Below are 18468 nucleotides of genomic sequence, written 5' to 3'. Positions count from 1 at the left end.
GGTGGAAGCAATATGTGAGTCAATAAGCTCGATTTGTTCAAAATCGAGCATTAAGAATTACATTAAAATCATGGGATGTGACAATCATTTCATTAAGAAGTTGCTAATCATAGAGCATTTTTATAAGAAGTTATTAATTGTGGAGTATTTCTAGGAGAAGAATCGTTTTAGTATGTTTTGATCGAAGGTCAGAGCCAACACAAAGGAACCCACTCCATACCCAAGATATGACTTAACTACTCTCAGCTCGATATCAATATATTATCAATACTAACTGTAACAGCTCAAAACCACCGCTAATAAATATTAGCCGCGTTGGCCTGTTTACGTATCGTCATTCACCTCACAATTTTAAAACGCATCTTCTAGGAAGAGGTTTCCACACCCTTCTAAGGAATATCACATTCCCTTCTCCAACCGAAGTGGGATCTCACAATTCACCCTCCTTAGAGGCCAAGCATCCTCACTAGCACACCACTCAGTTTCTAGCTCTGATACCATTTGTAACAACTCAAGCCCACCGCTAGCAGATATTGTCCATTTTGGCCCATTATGTATTCCATCAACCTCACCGTTGTAAAACACGCCTTCTAGGGAGAGATTTTCACACATTTATAAAGACTGCTTCATTCTCCTCTACAACTGACGTAGGATCTCATACTAACTTATATATCAAAGTACGTTGAGCGAAACACCACACTAATTAGCAAGATCTATCGTACAGCCATATAGGTCGTCAAGATCATTTGTAGTCGATCCGAACCAACCGGACTAACCAACTAGATTCATTCACAAATGAACACAAATAATCACAAAGTAACATTAGTAACTGCAGTAAAAATGGGGTGAGATGGGTCGCTCTTTACCGAGGCATATAACACAAAGGATAAGAATGATAAAAAGAAGAACAGTATTTGGTTTAAAAATGGTTGCAATATCTCTATGAACTAAAGAACTGAAAGTAGGATTTGGTAGTTAGATTGAACAGCTACACGCAACACTCACAGAGAGAGAAGAACAAAGAAAGGTCAATATCCATAGGGATAGCGAATGATTTGGTCTGTTCTACTTTCTGTCACTGTTCATTGTGTTGTACGGACCGACAAAACATTTAATAAAGACATAGACAGAGACAGAGAGTGTGGGATTTGGTTAAGAAATCCTCAATTTAAGGAAAGGAAAGGAAAGAGATTGCACGTGAAAGGGTAAATGAAACATATATATATATATATATATATATATATATATGAGGCATGCAACGTGAAACGCTTAGCTTCGTGTTGTGTGTACTTTTTGGAAAAATGTCGGATAAAAAAACACACAAACACAAAATCTGATTACGTGATCACGGTCTTGTTCATTCTAAATGTATGGATTTGATTGAAACCCATGTTAATTGGATTTGGTTTTGTAACTTCTAAGATTTTGTTTCACTCATTTGTGGGATATACATCGATTATGTTGTCTATATTTGCCTAACTTAGACCTTCTTCGAGTACAAATCTTCGTGTGTGAGCTAATAAACTTGATTTCGTAGAATACGTTACTAACTTATCGAGTAATTTTAGTAGTTTGAGAAATTTTACGAGTTAAGTGATTAGAAGTGAACTAAAGTTGGTAACTCTCTATATCGACAACAAATTTGTGATTGCACTGATGAAGAATTCGATATTTCATTGATGCAGTAAACACATTGACACTTGTTTCTATTTCGTCCGTGAGTGTGTTGAGAAAAGACAAATCATTGTGGAGTTCGTATGCACTAGAGAGCAACGTGTGAATATTCTAACTAAGATCTTAGCAAGGGTTAAGTTTGCAAAGATGTGGGAGTTGCTGGGGTGAAGAATCTCGAACAATTGACTTATAGAATAAGTTACTAACTTATGGAGCAACTTTAAGAGAGTTTTAGCGGTTGCCCAGTAAAGAGAATTGAAAAACATAAGTGCTTACAAAAGATCTCTCCACTCAAGTTGTTCTTTCTATTTTGATAATTTGTTTTGACATATTTCGATCGTGGGTTACATCTAACATCAATGATCAAGATAAAATCTAAAATAGTAAAAATTTTAAACCCGAAAATTGATGGGCGTTCAATTAGTATTTTCATGTTTTCGATAGGTTTCATGAGTTTTGTTCTTATATTTGAATGGTTCTAATAAAGAATTTAAAGTGTAGTTCGTTTGTAAACGTTCATAACGTGTAGTTAGGGTCATTATAGGGTTTGAGACAAACCCAAATAATAGTGTCCGGTATTGCCCACATAGCTCAAATAGGCCTAATAATTAAAACTTTTCAAGAGATTCAAGTCATGAACCATCGCTTATTAACGTGAAATATTTAAAATTACTTAATAATTAAAACTTTTAAAAATGTGTACGAAGAATACTTAGTCCATAAAATTATAATATCTGGAAAGGAAAGAAAAGACACTGATCTATGCCTCTGCTTCAACCACTCCTAAAAATACTCGGTAAGTAGCTTGATTGTAGTTCTTAGATTCATTCTTAAGTCTTATTTCATTGGTTTGTTTGTTCGTTAGGTGCCTTATTCATACTTAGGAATTCGTTTTTAAGTTAAAAGGCTTTTCCTACGCTATACTTAGGTTTACTTGGTACACCTAAATCAACTTAGCGTGGTTGTGTGAAAATCGTAAGTTATCTTTCCTTAGACCTAATTGGGCTGTCAATTCTCATGGTTTGTTCTAAAAGTTTTTGTTTAGATGATCTTCTAATCCTTTTCATCGTCATCAACATCATTATTATGAACCTTGTTAGCATTATCATAGACCTATTGCCAGTAGGCTCTCGAGGCGCGACCTTAACATTTGTGTGTCAACCCATAACTCTCATCATACTGTTTAAAGACGTTGTTCTCAAATTCTTTAATGGGGTTTAGTTAGCATCCCCGAGTAGGCCCCATAATATAAGCAGTACTACAAAGGAGGTTATGCTCCTCAATCAAGCCAAGATTCATTTACCTATGTGGTCTCCCACTCTCTTCGGAACTAGATCATGATTAGACAATGGTTCGAGACCCCCTAACCGCCCCACAAGACGCTCACAAAATTCTTATTCGGTTCATGTGTTTTTAAGGCTCAACCCTAGTTCTACCAACTCGTAAAAGTAATGCAGCATATCCCTACCGATCAGGCTATTTTACTAAAAAAAAATTTAACATGTAAGCCCATTTATAGTCTCCACAAAGTACACATAAATTATAGTAACCTCTATAATATTATCCAGACCATCGATGACTCTGTGAAGTTCACGATTCGGGGCTTGTTGGCCAACTAATCGTCCNATCTTTTGATTTTATGGTTTAGAATAAAATCTTAAGAAAAAAAAAAAAAAAAAAAAAAAAAGGGAACCCGTTCGACTTGATTGGACAGGCCATCCAATAAAATCGGGTTCGATCGGTCCACTTAGACCAGTCACCACCAATCTCATGACAATTCTCTTGTCCGCTCGCCTCTTATTGGTGCTCATTCTTTCTTCAACCGGTCTATGCACTATAGGCATCTACAACGTCTATTCCCTTAATAACGACTTGACGTTTCGCACACATGCCAGTCGGATACGTCACTTAACTAAAACTTTATAACTTAAAATACATGAAAATATGCTAAAGACATTTCAAAAAAGTATGCTTGGGGTATCCTTTCTAAAGAAATTTAAAAACATGTCATTTAACAAACAACATAACGATATAAAAGAAAATGACATCCTTTCAAAATTTTCTAGTTCCCATAAACTAAGAGTGTTCTAATCAAAATTTTAAATAGTTAAAACTACTCTACTCGTCACTCTCATGCTTTAGTCTGTTGAACACAACTCTCTGTGAGAAACACTCGCACATTTTATTAAGAACAATCAAGAAAAAAATACAAGACATAGAATACTACTATTTTGTATTGCTTGGATTTGTTGGGATGATGAACTGAGTAGGGTGGAGAGGTATTTATACACGATGGTAGGCAATCTATTCCTAAAATTTCTCAACTATTTTTTCTAAAATACTTAAATCATTTTCTAAATTTATTCCTATAATCCCTAAATCATTTTCCTAAATTTATTCATAGAGTCCCTAAATCATTTTCTTAACATAAATATAATGATTCATATAATGGTTGGGCTTAACGGGCTAATGATGATATTTTAACACTCCTCTCAACACTGGTCTTCATTTGCATGTGTGCAAGTATCCAGCTCTTTTGTAGACAAGTCTGCCACTTGGTCATCCGTATTCTTCCTTCAAGACTTTGTCTCTAATAAAATGGCAGTACACCTCCACATGCTTTGTTCTGCCATAAAACATCGAATTTTCTACTAGACGAATCATAGATTGGTTGTCGCATTGAAGTGGTATCGAATAGTCAACTTTCTGGTGTCAATCTTTCATCAGAAGTTTCAGCCATGTACATTCCTGAGTTGCTCTCGCCGCTGCTCTGTACTCTGATTCTCTAGTTGACAATGATACAATTGGTTGTCTTTTGTTACACCAAGAAATTGTTCTTGAACCGAGCTTGAACACAAACCCAGTGATTGATCTTCGGGTATCATGGTCTCTTGCATAGTCAACATCACTATATCCAGCTGGCTTACAGTCTTCGCTTCTTTTGACAAACGATCGTAATTGATTGTACCTTTGACATATCTTAAGGTCCATCAAGCCGGATCCAAATGAGGCTTCTTTGGACTTTGCATATATTGACTAATGGCTCCAACTTCATTTTCAAATTTCTTCTTTTGGTTCATGTAGAACTCTCTGTTTAACTCATTGTTCACGAAAGCATTCTTCATATACATCTTCCACAATTTCCAATCTTTATTTACCACAAGTACGAGAGAAACCTGTATAATAGTTATCTTCGCCATTGGACTAAACGTTTCATCATAGTCTAGTCCATATCCTTGAGAGAACCCTTGAGCTACATATCTAGTCTTGTATCTTTCGATTGATCCATTCGAGAGATACATTATTTCGTAAGTTCACTTGCAAGAGATGGATTTGACATCTTCTGGTCTTGGTACTAGTTCCCAAGTTTGGTTTTTCTCCAAGGCTATAATTTCTTCCTCCATTGTTTTCTGTCAAGCTGAGTTTTGTGATGCTTCTTCATATATCTCCGGCTCATTAACTTCGTCTTCTAGTGCGTTGGCATACTCTGGATTTGGCTTTAAAATTATTTCTAATTGTCTTAGTTGTTGAGGTGTCATTTTCCTTTCACCGAGTTCACGTGACTGAGTCACTTCTTGTTCACTAACATTAGTGTCACTCAAATCTCCAACCACATCAGCACTTAGGCAAATGTTTACAATTTGCTCCCCATACTCTGTGGAAGAATTTCTTCCGTTTGCTCTCCCGTCTTCTGTGGAAGAATTTCTTCAATTTGCTCCTCCATCTTCTGTAGAAGAATTTCTTCAATTTGCTCTCCCATGTGGAATAATTTCTTCAATTTGCTCTCCCGCTAGAAGAATTTCTTCAATTTGCTCGAGGCCTAGTAATGCTTCCTTCTCTAAGGGCCACCCCGCTTCCATTGCACCACTTTGATCGTCAATCATGTGGTTTGAGCATCCTGAATCAATGATCCAATCATTCTCATAATTGATATGGTCTCTCATCATCGCCATGAGTGCTAGCTCATCTTCTTCTATGACATACAGTACCTCTACATCCCATTCTTCCTCCATCTCCATGTTGGAGGATGCCACATTGCTTTCGATAGATTTTTTCTTAGACCAAAAATCTTTGGACATGTGGCCCTTATTCCCGTAATTGTAGCATATGCCTTCAAATCTCTTCCCTTGAGAGTTATTGTTATCATTCTTCTGAGCTCTCCTTGGTTGTGCAGTACCTTGGTGACTTTTTTTATTTTATAACCATTGTATCCACATTTGCTTTCACGTGTGTAGAGTGCTTCTTCTTCACCCTTCAATCTAATGTCTCCCATTGTTTAGCCATGGCTTCTTGACTGGCTAACAAATTCTGGTCGCAATCTGTGGATAATTATCCTCTTCATTCGATCTTCTCCAATTGCAGACTTTGGGTGTAGTTCAGTAATCTCCCAACAGATCAACTTGACCTTGTGGAAGTACTGAGCAATCGTCATGTCACGTTGTGAAATTGATAACAACTCGTTCTCCAGAAGTTGTAGTTTTGTATCGTTCTTCTTTGAGAGCAACATCACGAACGTGTCTCATGCTTCTTTTGGTGTCTTGTCATCCCAAATATGCTCTAACATCCCTTTTTCGATTGTGGTCTTCAGGGTAAACATTGTTTTGCCTGCTTTGATTCTCCATTTGTGCAAGGCGCCATAGAATCATCCTCTGGCAGCGTAGTTTCACACCTGTCAACGATCTCCCAAAGATCATGTCCTTGTAAATAGGACATCATGCCCACGTGTTGTAGTTGTTGTTGTTGAGAATCTTGATTCCTCCAACGATTTGGAAATCACTCATCGTGTTGGTTATACCTCATTAATACCAAACAAGCTCTTTCGACACAAGACTTGAAGAGTTAGACTACTCATGACACAAAAGAAACTCACTCACTACTAATCTCAAGAAATTGTTTCAGATGTGGAAGATCAAACAGAGCTGCAACCACAAAGCATATTAAGAATTCCAAGAGATCAGATAACTTACACTAACCTCGCTCTGATGTCAGATTGTTGAACACAACTCTATGTGGGAAACACTTGCACACTTTATTAAGACCAATCGAAAAAAGAATACAAGACACTTTGTAGAATACTACTTCTTTGTATTGCTTGTTATTTCTTTGGATGATGAACTAGTGGAGGGTATTTATACTAGATAGTAGACAATCTATTCCTAAAATTTATAACTTTTTCCTAAAATACCTAAATCATTTTCCTAAATTTATTCCTAAAATCCCTAAATCATTTTCATAACATAATTATAATCACTACTCATCCAATGGTTGGGCTTAACCCTATTGGGATATTTTAACATAGTCTTGCTCGGACTTGAAATTCATTTTAAAAACAAGTTGAGTATTAAAAATGCTCAGTAAAGCGCTTTCTATTGGGTCAAATATGCAACACCATCACATAGTTCATCAATCAAAATAAACGGACCTTCGTGGTTGATTTTCCAAAACACACAACGTGTAATCTACTCATTTAAAACATTTTTCAACAATCACTCCTCAGTAACCACGGGTTGTTGGTTACCTGATACATACAATGTGTAACCCTTGCCATAAAATAATTTTTAGAAATCACCTCATATAACAATTAATAGCTGGTTACTCGATACACACAACGTGAAACCTTTACCATATCTATTACATTAAAAAATTTGCTATCTCAAAACATTTATTTATCATGATCAATAGGCAATGACAGAAAACAACAAACATCCATACAACAACATACCTAAATTAACCAATGTGGGACACTCCCAATCCCAATAATCCTCAACAATCCTCCCCTCGAACAAAGCACACTATAAGCCTCCCCTTAATTGAGGCTCGACTCCTTTCTCTGGAGCCCTCGAACTTTCTATAAGTCTCCCCTTAATTGAGGCTCGACTCCTTTCTCTGGAGCCCTCGAACAAAGTACACCATTTGTTCGACACTTTAGTCACTTTTGACTACACCTTCGAGGCTCGCCATTCTTTGTTCGATATTTGAGGATTTTATTGGCATGGTTAAGTTTAGGGCATGGCTCTGATACCATGTTAGGAATCACGACTCTCCACAATAGTATGATATTGTCCACTTTGAGTGTAAGCTCTCATGGCTTTGCTTTGGGCTTCCCCAAAAGGCCTCATACCAATGGAGATAGTATTCCTCACTTATAAACCCATGATCTTCCACTAAATTAACCAATGTGGGACACTCCCAATCCCAATAATCCTCAACAATCCTCCCCTCGAACAAAGCACACTATAAGCCTCCCCTGAGGCTTATGGAGCTCTCGAATAGCCTCCCCTTAATTGAGGCTCGACTCCTTTCTCTGGAGCCCTCGAACAAAGTACACCATTTGTTCGACACTTTAGTCACTTTTGACTACACCTTCGAGGCTCGCCATTCTTTGTTCGATATTTGAGGATTTTATTGGCATGGTTAAGTTTAGGGCATGGCTCTGATACCATGTTAGGAATCACGACTCTCCACAATAGTATGATATTGTCCACTTTGAGTGTAAGCTCTCATGGCTTTGCTTTGGGCTTCCCCAAAAGGCCTCATACCAATGGAGATAGTATTCCTCACTTATAAACCCATGATCTTCCACTAAATTAACCAATGTGGGACACTCCTAATCCCAATAATCCTCAACAGGGTCCAACTTCATTTTTCTCTAAAAGTATTAAACTTTGTTGGTTAGAACGTCAAACCTCCAACTTTGGTACCCTAGCTACAATATTAACATTTATAGGTGAATAACAACTCACACAATGACCCTCCCAAATGGTGGTTTCAACACAACATAGTAATAGCCGAATAAAATTACATTTTTACCCTTAATGCGTACTTTTTCCTTTTCAAACCTTTACTTACGCCTCCGGGCATCTTAATCCTTTTCTTTGTTTCCTTCCCGTCATTCTAACTACGAATTTTTTGGAATTTCTTTAAATGGATTGGTGTAGATTCTTTTTAATTGTTAAAGACTATATTATAATATTAAAATTTGAATTTATAGAAATGATGTTGGTAGCCGTAGAAGAACTCGAAGGATTAAGAATAAAAATGGAGAAAAAAAAAAGCCGGATAAAAGTAATGAAGAAAAATGAGATGGTATAGTCATGTTCGAGCCCACAAAGCATCCAGATAAATGAACATGAACTTGAATACGTTGGATGTAGTTTACTCAGTCATGCCATTGAGAACGGGCTCACGTGTCACTCATCTCATCTAGACATCCCGAACATCCATTCATTTGAGTTCTATCGAGGCATTGGCCCTCTTGTGCCCATGCCATGTCATTTACATATACCATACCGGATAGCGGGTGCATAATTCAACCTCCTACATATGGGCTGGGATGCAATATCAACACACCCGTGCCGCCTGATACTATTCTTGAAAACCCCATTTTAAAGAAATTCACCTAAGACACTTGTCTCAAAACACTTGTCTTCCCTATGACACACGCATGTGTCACAGGGTAGCTCGCTTAAGTTACAGGGCACAGAGATGATGGAAAGCTGGGTATGGTATTGAACCAAGATGACATAAGAAAATATAGAAATTGCAGCCAAAGATCCGCCCACAAAGCACTTAGAACGAAAAAAAAAATGTCTACGCTAGCAAAAAGCCCGTCGATCTATATCCGATGAACTAGGACGAACAATTTAGTAGGTTCTTGGATATTCTCAAGCAGCTAGACATCAATTTTTCATTAGTGGAAGCTCTTAAACAAGTGTCCAACCACATAGAGTATTTTAAAGGTACAATCACAAAGGAGAAAATTTTAGGTTAACTTGAACAATAGCACGAAAATTGTAGTGATTTATTAAAAAGTGTCACCAAAGTTAGAGGATCCTAATAGCCTTATCATCCAATGCACCACACGAGGAAGACATGTAGGACGAGCACTATATGACTTGGGAGCGAGTATGAACTCAATGCCCTTATCAATTTTCAAGCAATTTGGAATATGTGAGGCAAGACCAACAACAATTACGTTATAATTGGCCAGATCGCTCCATAGCTCGTCCCATAGGAAAAATTAAAGATGTTCTAGTCAAAGTTCACAAGCTTGTATCATATTAGGAAGACGTGTTTCTTGTCACAGAGAATCTTGATTGATGTTCAAAAGGAAAAACTCACTATGTGAATAGTTTATCAACAGGTCACTTTCAACGTGCACTTGAAATGATAGTCTTCAGATGTACAATTTATTCACAACAACCAAAAGAATTGAAAAACATAGTGAGTAAGTTTAGTTTTCTCTATTTGAAGAAACTCTTCCCTCACGTTGTTCTTTCTGTTTCATTTGTTTATTTTGGCATATTTCGATCGTGGTCAAAACCAACCAATAATTTGTCAAATATCTAGTAGATACTTCTCGTTTATAAGTATTATCGAGCTTCTAAACCCAAGTTATTTCTGCACATATTTTTAGCTATCTTAGCAATTGCAATTCTACTCGTGATCCAAAGACATATTTGACAAAATTTTGCACACCAAGTTCAACAAAACATCTGGTCCTTAGAGGTCGTGTATAACATGGCAACGAACACATGGAAGAAAACATTAAGTTGTTGAATTGACCTTGTGTTCATTCAATTCATGTGCAAGTCTAGGATTGTTACAACTCGATTCTCCTTGACAAGGGTTGAATCAGGTTAAATAAGTTGTACATAAAGTTTTGTTAAAGGTTCACGTGTTAAAACTTGTTAGTCTCGTCCAGGTTAGAGCAGAGTAAGATTGAAAGACCCCAAAACTTCTTTCCAATGGAGTCCAAATGTTATTTCGTTCTTATAGCAGTCAATAGTGGCATGATGGATAGCAAATCGATGCCCAAAATTATACCATAATCATGCCTATTCAATATATTAATAAAACATCGAAGTGTTGTCCGACACTACAACTTTGTCAACTTTCACTTTATCACAAGTCATCAATATCGCTCTCGATGGTATAGATACCAATAACTCATATCCTAAAGACTCTATTTCAAGCTGAGTTTGACGAACAAATGCAAGCGCAATAAAATAATGTGTAGAGCCTGAATCACATACAATATAAGCATAATAACCACATATAGGTAAAGTACCCGTCACCACAATACCGACATTCTCCACCACTTTGTTAGTTGTGGCATAAGTTTACCTCGAGCCTCAGACTGTCCACCAGTACTCATTTGACCACCTTCACCTCCTGGGTTAGGTTTCTCAGTTCGTGCCACGTTAGAATTCCTCACATTTTGGAACATTCTCACCGAATGATCACTCTCGCCACAATTAAAATAAGTTCTATTTATTGTTGTACAAGGTCCTTCATGAGTCAAACCACATCTTCTAGAACTGCTCTCCCATCATCAACTAGACGTCGACGATCAACAAATCGTTGTACCGCCTGCTGCTAGGTCTAGAAGAAATTTGAGCATAGTTTCGTTTACTCCCCACTCGTATCTAACTACCAATACTATAGTCACCTCTCGAAGTATTCATATCCAATCTAATGGCAGCTTTTAAAGTTGTGGCAAAATCTTAAGATGCATGTGCCGACACGGAGCCCTGTATTTCCGGTCTCAAACCTTTGATAAAAAACTTTGTCTTCTCTTCTCTGATACTGATCAAACGAGAAGCAAATTTAGATAATCGTGTAAACTCTATCTCGTACTCCTCCATTGATCGATTACATTGTTTCAGTTCCAAAACTACTGTCTGATCAGAAACCGTGCCAAAGTAGGATAATATTTTTTTTTTCACAAAAGTCCTGTTTAAATCTAAGAAATTGTACCTCCATTAGTATCCATATTTGGCTTATTTGATATCCACTAGAAATAAGTCGGTCCTGCTAACATGTACGTGGCACATTAAACTTTATGTCTTTTCGGGCAGTTCGCTATCTAAACTTCATTTCAATAGACTCAAACCACCATTCAGTAGGTAGATCAAGTCTCTTAAAATCACGGAAGTACCCACTCTCCTCAGTCATGGAACGTCGGTCATAGGGTACTATTCGAGTTGGTGTCTCCGACAAGGCCACTGGATTTAATTGCACCGACTGATTTGGTGGGGGTATGACTGCAATTGGAGTTGTCCGACTCCTACAACCAACAAGAGTCGCCTGCACTGCCTAGTCATTCTTGCTCTAAATCAATGATTGTAATGCCTCCAAGGTAATAAGCAGTCGGCTAATCCCTGGATCCAACTAGTATAGTTGGCTCTAGACCCGCCTTTACTAGAGAAGTCCCCTCCAGAGGTTGTTCCTCACTCTTCTTGTCCACTCTAGACATATCGGGTTTTTTATTCCTTAATAATATCATAATCAAATAAATTATAGGTCACAACCAAATTTTTTTAATTTACACAATACTTCACATAACCTACGCATATACCACTTGCATGACCGAGGCGAGATGCATACTGTCTATCTTAGATTGTCTACAAAACCTATAACATGAGCTCTGATACCAACTTGTAACACCCGCTCATCGGAATGCCGAATCACAAATGTACTAAAAAAATAGACTACTACGATCTACATCAAGCTTAGATTATTGTCTCTATGTATGCTTATCTCAGTTTTCGAACACGTACGTAAGGTTCGCTCTTAGTCAAATACGACCCATCTACAAAACTCTCTAGCAGTCTGTAACATCATAGAATCTAACGGTCATGAATTCTCAATGTTCCTAACTTAGCACGGAGTACTTCCGTCATGAATTTCACAGGAATTAGTGAACTAAAAATACTCATATATAATTATTATTACAATTATTTACTTATTCATTATTATTTATTATTATAATAATTATTATTACTATTATTTACTTATTCATTTATTTATATACAAATAACTTTATTTTATTTCCTTTTCCTATGTTCACGTATACAAATATTACAAAGATATTCTTGTTCACCAAATACATGGAAGAAAGAATTAACTTGTTGTACTAACGTCTCGAGTCGATATCTCTTTATGACAGCAAAGCTTTCGAGCACTTCCCCAATTCGACCAACAGCGTCACGCACCTAAAAAAGAAAATGTAGAAAGGGGTGAGTATAAAAATACTTAGTAAAAAACCTATTTGTAGGCTCGTATCGCATCCTTAACCTATTAAGTTACCACATGCTTTTCTTTGGACTCTAAGAAGTTCAAGCTTAGTTTAGGAACCCGTGACACCACATGGAATAATGACATCTATTATGTGCTAAACTATTTATGTCCCCTCTCAAAGCTAGTTTATGGGCTCTTGACCTGCTTCTACACAAAATAGTAGCTCTTCAAGACAACTACTTATGCAGTCTCTTGTCAATATCGAAATTGAGGTAAATTACTTGGATGAAATGTGGCTTTTCGAACTTGTATTTTCACTTGTTGTATTCTCACACGCATGCTTTTCACGCATGTCTACCACCTGCCAATTGTTCGCTTAGTCATCACTCGCTCCCACATTCGAGCCTCAATAGCATGAAGGACTTCCTCTGATTATTCTTGTGGCAACACATGTCATGCCCAAATAGACACGTCAAAGTATGGTCATAGCGGGTTGCGATTCGAGTCATGGTTCTAGGGTTGAGGTGGAGAAGTTTGGACGTAGGCACATCGGGTCAGGTCAAATCGGGCATCCCACTGATAGCGTGACGCGTGTCCTCCTTTCGCCCCAAATGCACAACTATTCTCCTCGCTTGACACGTGGCCCTATTCACGCCTAACGCGTGTCTTTCCCCTTCAGACACTTTGTTTCCTACATTCTTAACTTCCATATTTCTTAAGTTTTCCAATTCTTTTCATATTCTTTGGATTTTTGTAGTTTTACCTGACTCGAATCAATTTGGTTTCTTCACCAAAGTTTTAGAGTTTTAATCTTCCTCCCAACAAACTTAATTTTGTCATAATCCCTTAACTATACGAGAAATAAATTCATCCAAAAAGGCTCAAAATTAGGAGTGTACATGTCGGAGTTGGATTGGGTTAAAGGATTTTTTTGACCCAACCCAAAAGTTCGGGTTGGTTAGATTGGTAACTCAACCCAACCTGAAAATTTTCACAATCCAATCCTCTATTTTTGGGTTTGGTTCGGTTCCGGTGGTTAAAAAAAAGTATTTTTAAAAAAAAGTTTTATTTATCCACAATTTATAATTATTTGGATACAATCTTACGTAAAGATAATTAAAAGTTTACAAACAAACACAAATCAATCTATAATTATTCACAACAACAAAAAAAATCAATAAAAAACAGAACGAAAATTGTAACATATTAACATAGTTCAACTTGATCATAAAACTAAAAGATGGTAGATGGAAAAATTATTCATATATATATATAGAAAATTATTCAAATATATGTATAGTCTATGAACATTGAACACTATATACATTCTTCCAAAATAACCTAAATATATGTATACATTACAATTAATAAACTTATCATAAATTATATTCTTAAATTAAATGATCGTTGGTTAGGAACAAGTTAGAATAGCTATATGTTAATTTATTCATATTATTAAGATAGGACAAAGTACCACTCTGACAAATCCATTATTAATGTAAATTTCTTAATATATTTTATATATTTTTATTTGGCTCGAATGAACTTGAGAGTTTCGTCCCATGAACTCGAAACCAAACCGAGTCATTTCGGGTTTAAAAAAATGAACCCAAACCAACCCAAAAGGCTAATCCAACCCAACTCAACCCTTATAGTTCGAGTTGGGTTGGTCTAGGTTGTTGGGTTGAATGTACACTCCTACTCAAAACTATAAAACTCATAGTTCTTGATGTTCGCCAAAATTCCTCTTTACAGTTTGATTCAACACGAGGTTTCTTCATGAAAAGTGTGCAAAATTATATCGGGAACAACATAATAAAATTTCATGACCTAATTCCTCATAAATCTTACAAATGTGGAGAAAAAACTGAACTAAAAAGTTAAAAGTCTTTCCTCTCATTTCTTGACGATTTTGAAACAATTCAAATGTCAGATTGAATGTCCTCGTCGTGGTTCTTAGTAAGTTTTGTGAAGGAAATTTGATTANCCCCCCCCCCCTAATTACGTTAATGCGAAAATGACCAAAATACCCCTTCAAAATTGATTTGACAAAATTGTTCAATTTTTCACCATTTTCGTTTATATTTATATTATTTCTAAGCTACTTAGAAATTATATATTCATTCTGGTTTTGGCTCGGACTTTACATTTACCTTTCTTTAATATAAACTATATTAAAAAATAGAAATTATCCATAAAATAATTTTTAAAAAGATATTAAAAAACAAAAAAAGAATCTTACCATCTAATCTAATCTCTATTAAATTTTCATAAAAATAAATAAAAACTTTAGTAAAAATAAATAAAAATATTTATAAGAACGGTGATAAAAGACAAGTCTCATCGTATCAACTTCTCGACCTCATATTCTCCTTTCTCCCTTAATCATGAGAGAGACAAAGTGGTCCCCTCACACTTCACATATTCTTTATTTATTTATATATATAAATAAAAGTGACAAATTATTTTAAATTTATAGTAATTTAAAATTGCCCATAATTACCCTTGGTTAAAGTATTAAAATGAACCGTATAAAAATTACCTTGGTAAAAAGAGTTTTTATAACGTGGAAGGTAAGTTTTATGATTTATGAAAGGGTTAATTGACGTGTAATTCTATTTTCGAGGTCAAAATTCATTTTCAACTATAAATTTAAATTTGTAGTCAAAGTCAAAGATAAGTTAGAGACTAAAGTAGAGGGTATGAATTTGACCATACTACTATCGTCATTGACTACTGGAATTAGCTGAAAGTCAAACATAGTGTTTTACGTACAAATTTAATCTTATTAGTTTATAGTGTTTAATAATAGTCGCTTTTAGAATAGTTAACATCAGTGAATTGTTGATAGTGTATTGATCGAGCTTTGGTATTACAATTTGTCTAATCTAGATAAGGTAGAATGATTTGATCGTTGCATTCATGAAAATTACTAAAATACCCTCGTATTACTCTTCTTAAATCTAGCTACTTTTACTTTTACCACTCTGTTATCTACCTCGTTGACCACTAATATCAGCTACCATTAATCACCATTTCTATCCACTTTCGTTGTCACGGTTGGTGACCACTGCTGGCTATCGTGAGACAATGATAGTGCCACACATTAGCTCGTTGCCACGAGCGACCACTACTGCCTTTCGGAAACCATCAATTACTATTATGTGTAGAGCAAAGCAGATATGTTTATAAATATGTCTTACCAAATAATTCGATTTGAATCTAAATGAGCTAGTTTGAACCAAACTAAATGTAACAATCCAAGCCCACCACTAGCAAATATTGTCCTGTTTGGAGTTTCCGTTCAGGCAAAGGCCCCCCCGAGCCCGAGTTTACCAGGGATCTTAGAGGGGCACCCAATCAAGGCCGTCACCCTCGCCCTGGGCTTCCCCTCAAAGTTTTAAAATGGGTTTCTTGGGGAGAGTTTTCCACATTCTTATAAGAAATGTTTTGTTCCGCTCTCCAACTAATGTGAGATCTCACAATCAACCCCTTGAAGGTTCAGTTCTCACTGTCACATCACCCGGTGGCTGGCTCTGATACCATTTATAAAAATTCAAGCCCACCACTAGTAGATATTTGTCCCTTTTTGAGCTTTCCCTATGGGCTTCCCCTCCAAGTTTTAAAATTTGTCTTCTAAGGAGAAGTTTCCACACCATTGTACCAAAATGTTTGGCTTCCCTCTACAACCCATATGAAATCTCACAATCCACCACCCTTGAGGGCCCAATATCCTCGCTGACACACCATCCGATGATTGGCTCTGATACCATTTGTAACAACCTAAGCCCACCGCTAGTAGATATTGTTCTCTTTGGGCTCTCACTTCTGGGCTTCCCCTCAAGGTTTTTAAATGTGTCCGGTAAGAAGAAGTTTTCATACTCTTACAAGTAATGATTCGTTCCCTCTTCAACCGATGTGAGATCTCACAATCCACCCCCTTGGGAGCCAACGCCTCGACACACTGTCCGGTGACTAGCTTTGATATCATTTGTAACAGCGCAACCCACCGCTAGTAGATATTGTCCTCTTTGGGCTTTCACTTCTAGGCTTACCCTCAATGTTTTAAAATGCGTATGGGGACAAGTTTCCACACCCTTATAAGGAATGTTTCTATCCCCTCTCCAACCTATGTGAGACCTCACAATTCACCTCCCTTGGGGGCCCGGTGTCCTCGCTGACACACTGCCCAGAGACTAACTCTGATATCATTTGTAACAACTCAAACCCACTACTAGCTGATATCATTTGTAACAGCGCAACCCACCGCTAGTAGATATTGTCCTCTTTGGGCTTTCACTTCTAGGCTTACCCTCAATGTTTTAAAATGCGTATGGGGACAAGTTTCCACACCCTTATAAGGAATGTTTCTATCCCCTCTCCAACCTATGTGAGACCTCACAATTCACCTCCCTTGGGGGCCCGGTGTCCTCGCTGACACACTGCCCAGAGACTAACTCTGATATCATTTGTAACAACTCAAACCCACTACTAGCAGATATCATTTGTAACAGCGCAACCCACCGCTAGTAGATATTGTCCTCTTTGGGCTTTCACTTCTAGACTTACCCTCAAGGTTTTAAAATGCGTATGGGGACAGGTTTCCACACCCTTATAAGGGATGTTTCTTTCCCCTCTCCAACCTATGTGAGACCTCACAATTCACCTCCCTTGGGGGCCCGGTGTCCTCACTGACACACTGCCCAGTGACTAACTCTGATATCATTGGTAACAGCTCAAGCCCACCACTAGCAGATATTATCCTATTTTGGTTTTTCCTCCTAAACTTACTCTCAACGTTTTAAAATGAGTCCGCGAAGAAGAGATTTTCACACCCTTATAAGAAATGTTCGTTCCCCTCAACAACCGAGATGAAATCTCACACTAAACCACCCACAACGTTGGATTGGTAAGTTCAAAAAAGCAAACTCCACTAAGAAAAAAAAATATATGATCATGATCTTGAAATGCAAATGCAAGGGAGAGTGGGGCATAAATGAATGTTCAAGTTTGTTGTTTTTGGCATTAAATAAAGGTGCATGCATGCATTCATNCCACCGCTAGTAGATATTGTCCTCTTTGGGCTTTCACTTCTAGACTTACCCTCAAGGTTTTAAAATGCGTATGGGGACAGGTTTCCACACCCTTATAAGGGATGTTTCTTTCCCCTCTCCAACCTATGTGAGACCTCACAATTCACCTCCCTTGGGGGCCCGGTGTCCTCACTGACACACTGCCCAGTGACTAACTCTGATATCATTGGTAACAGCTCAAGCCCACCACTAGCAGATATTATCCTATTTTGGTTTTTCCTCCTAAACTTACTCTCAACGTTTTAAAATGAGTCCGCGAAGAAGAGATTTTCACACCCTTATAAGAAATGTTCGTTCCCCTCAACAACCGAGATGAAATCTCACACTAAACCACCCACAACGTTGGATTGGTAAGTTCAAAAAAGCAAACTCCACTAAGAAAAAAAAATATATGATCATGATCTTGAAATGCAAATGCAAGGGAGAGTGGGGCATAAATGAATGTTCAAGTTTGTTGTTTTTGGCATTAAATAAAGGTGCATGCATGCATTCATTCTCGATCTTATTATATATGAATAATAATAATAATAATAATAATGCATACAATATGGGATGTCTACAAATGCATAGCTTTTTTAATTAATATCTATGGAATCTTATCTTATACCATACTATTCCTTTCCCCATATGTCCCACCATCTCAACACATTTTCATATGTTTTTATATTATAACTTAAAA

The sequence above is a fragment of the Cucurbita pepo genome, chromosome LG16, assembly GCF_002806865.2.
Source record: "Cucurbita pepo subsp. pepo cultivar mu-cu-16 chromosome LG16, ASM280686v2, whole genome shotgun sequence".
NCBI classification, from domain to species: Eukaryota; Viridiplantae; Streptophyta; class Magnoliopsida; order Cucurbitales; family Cucurbitaceae; genus Cucurbita; species Cucurbita pepo.
The sequence above is the reverse complement of the archived record's forward strand: the minus strand, read 5'-3'. Positions refer to the sequence as shown.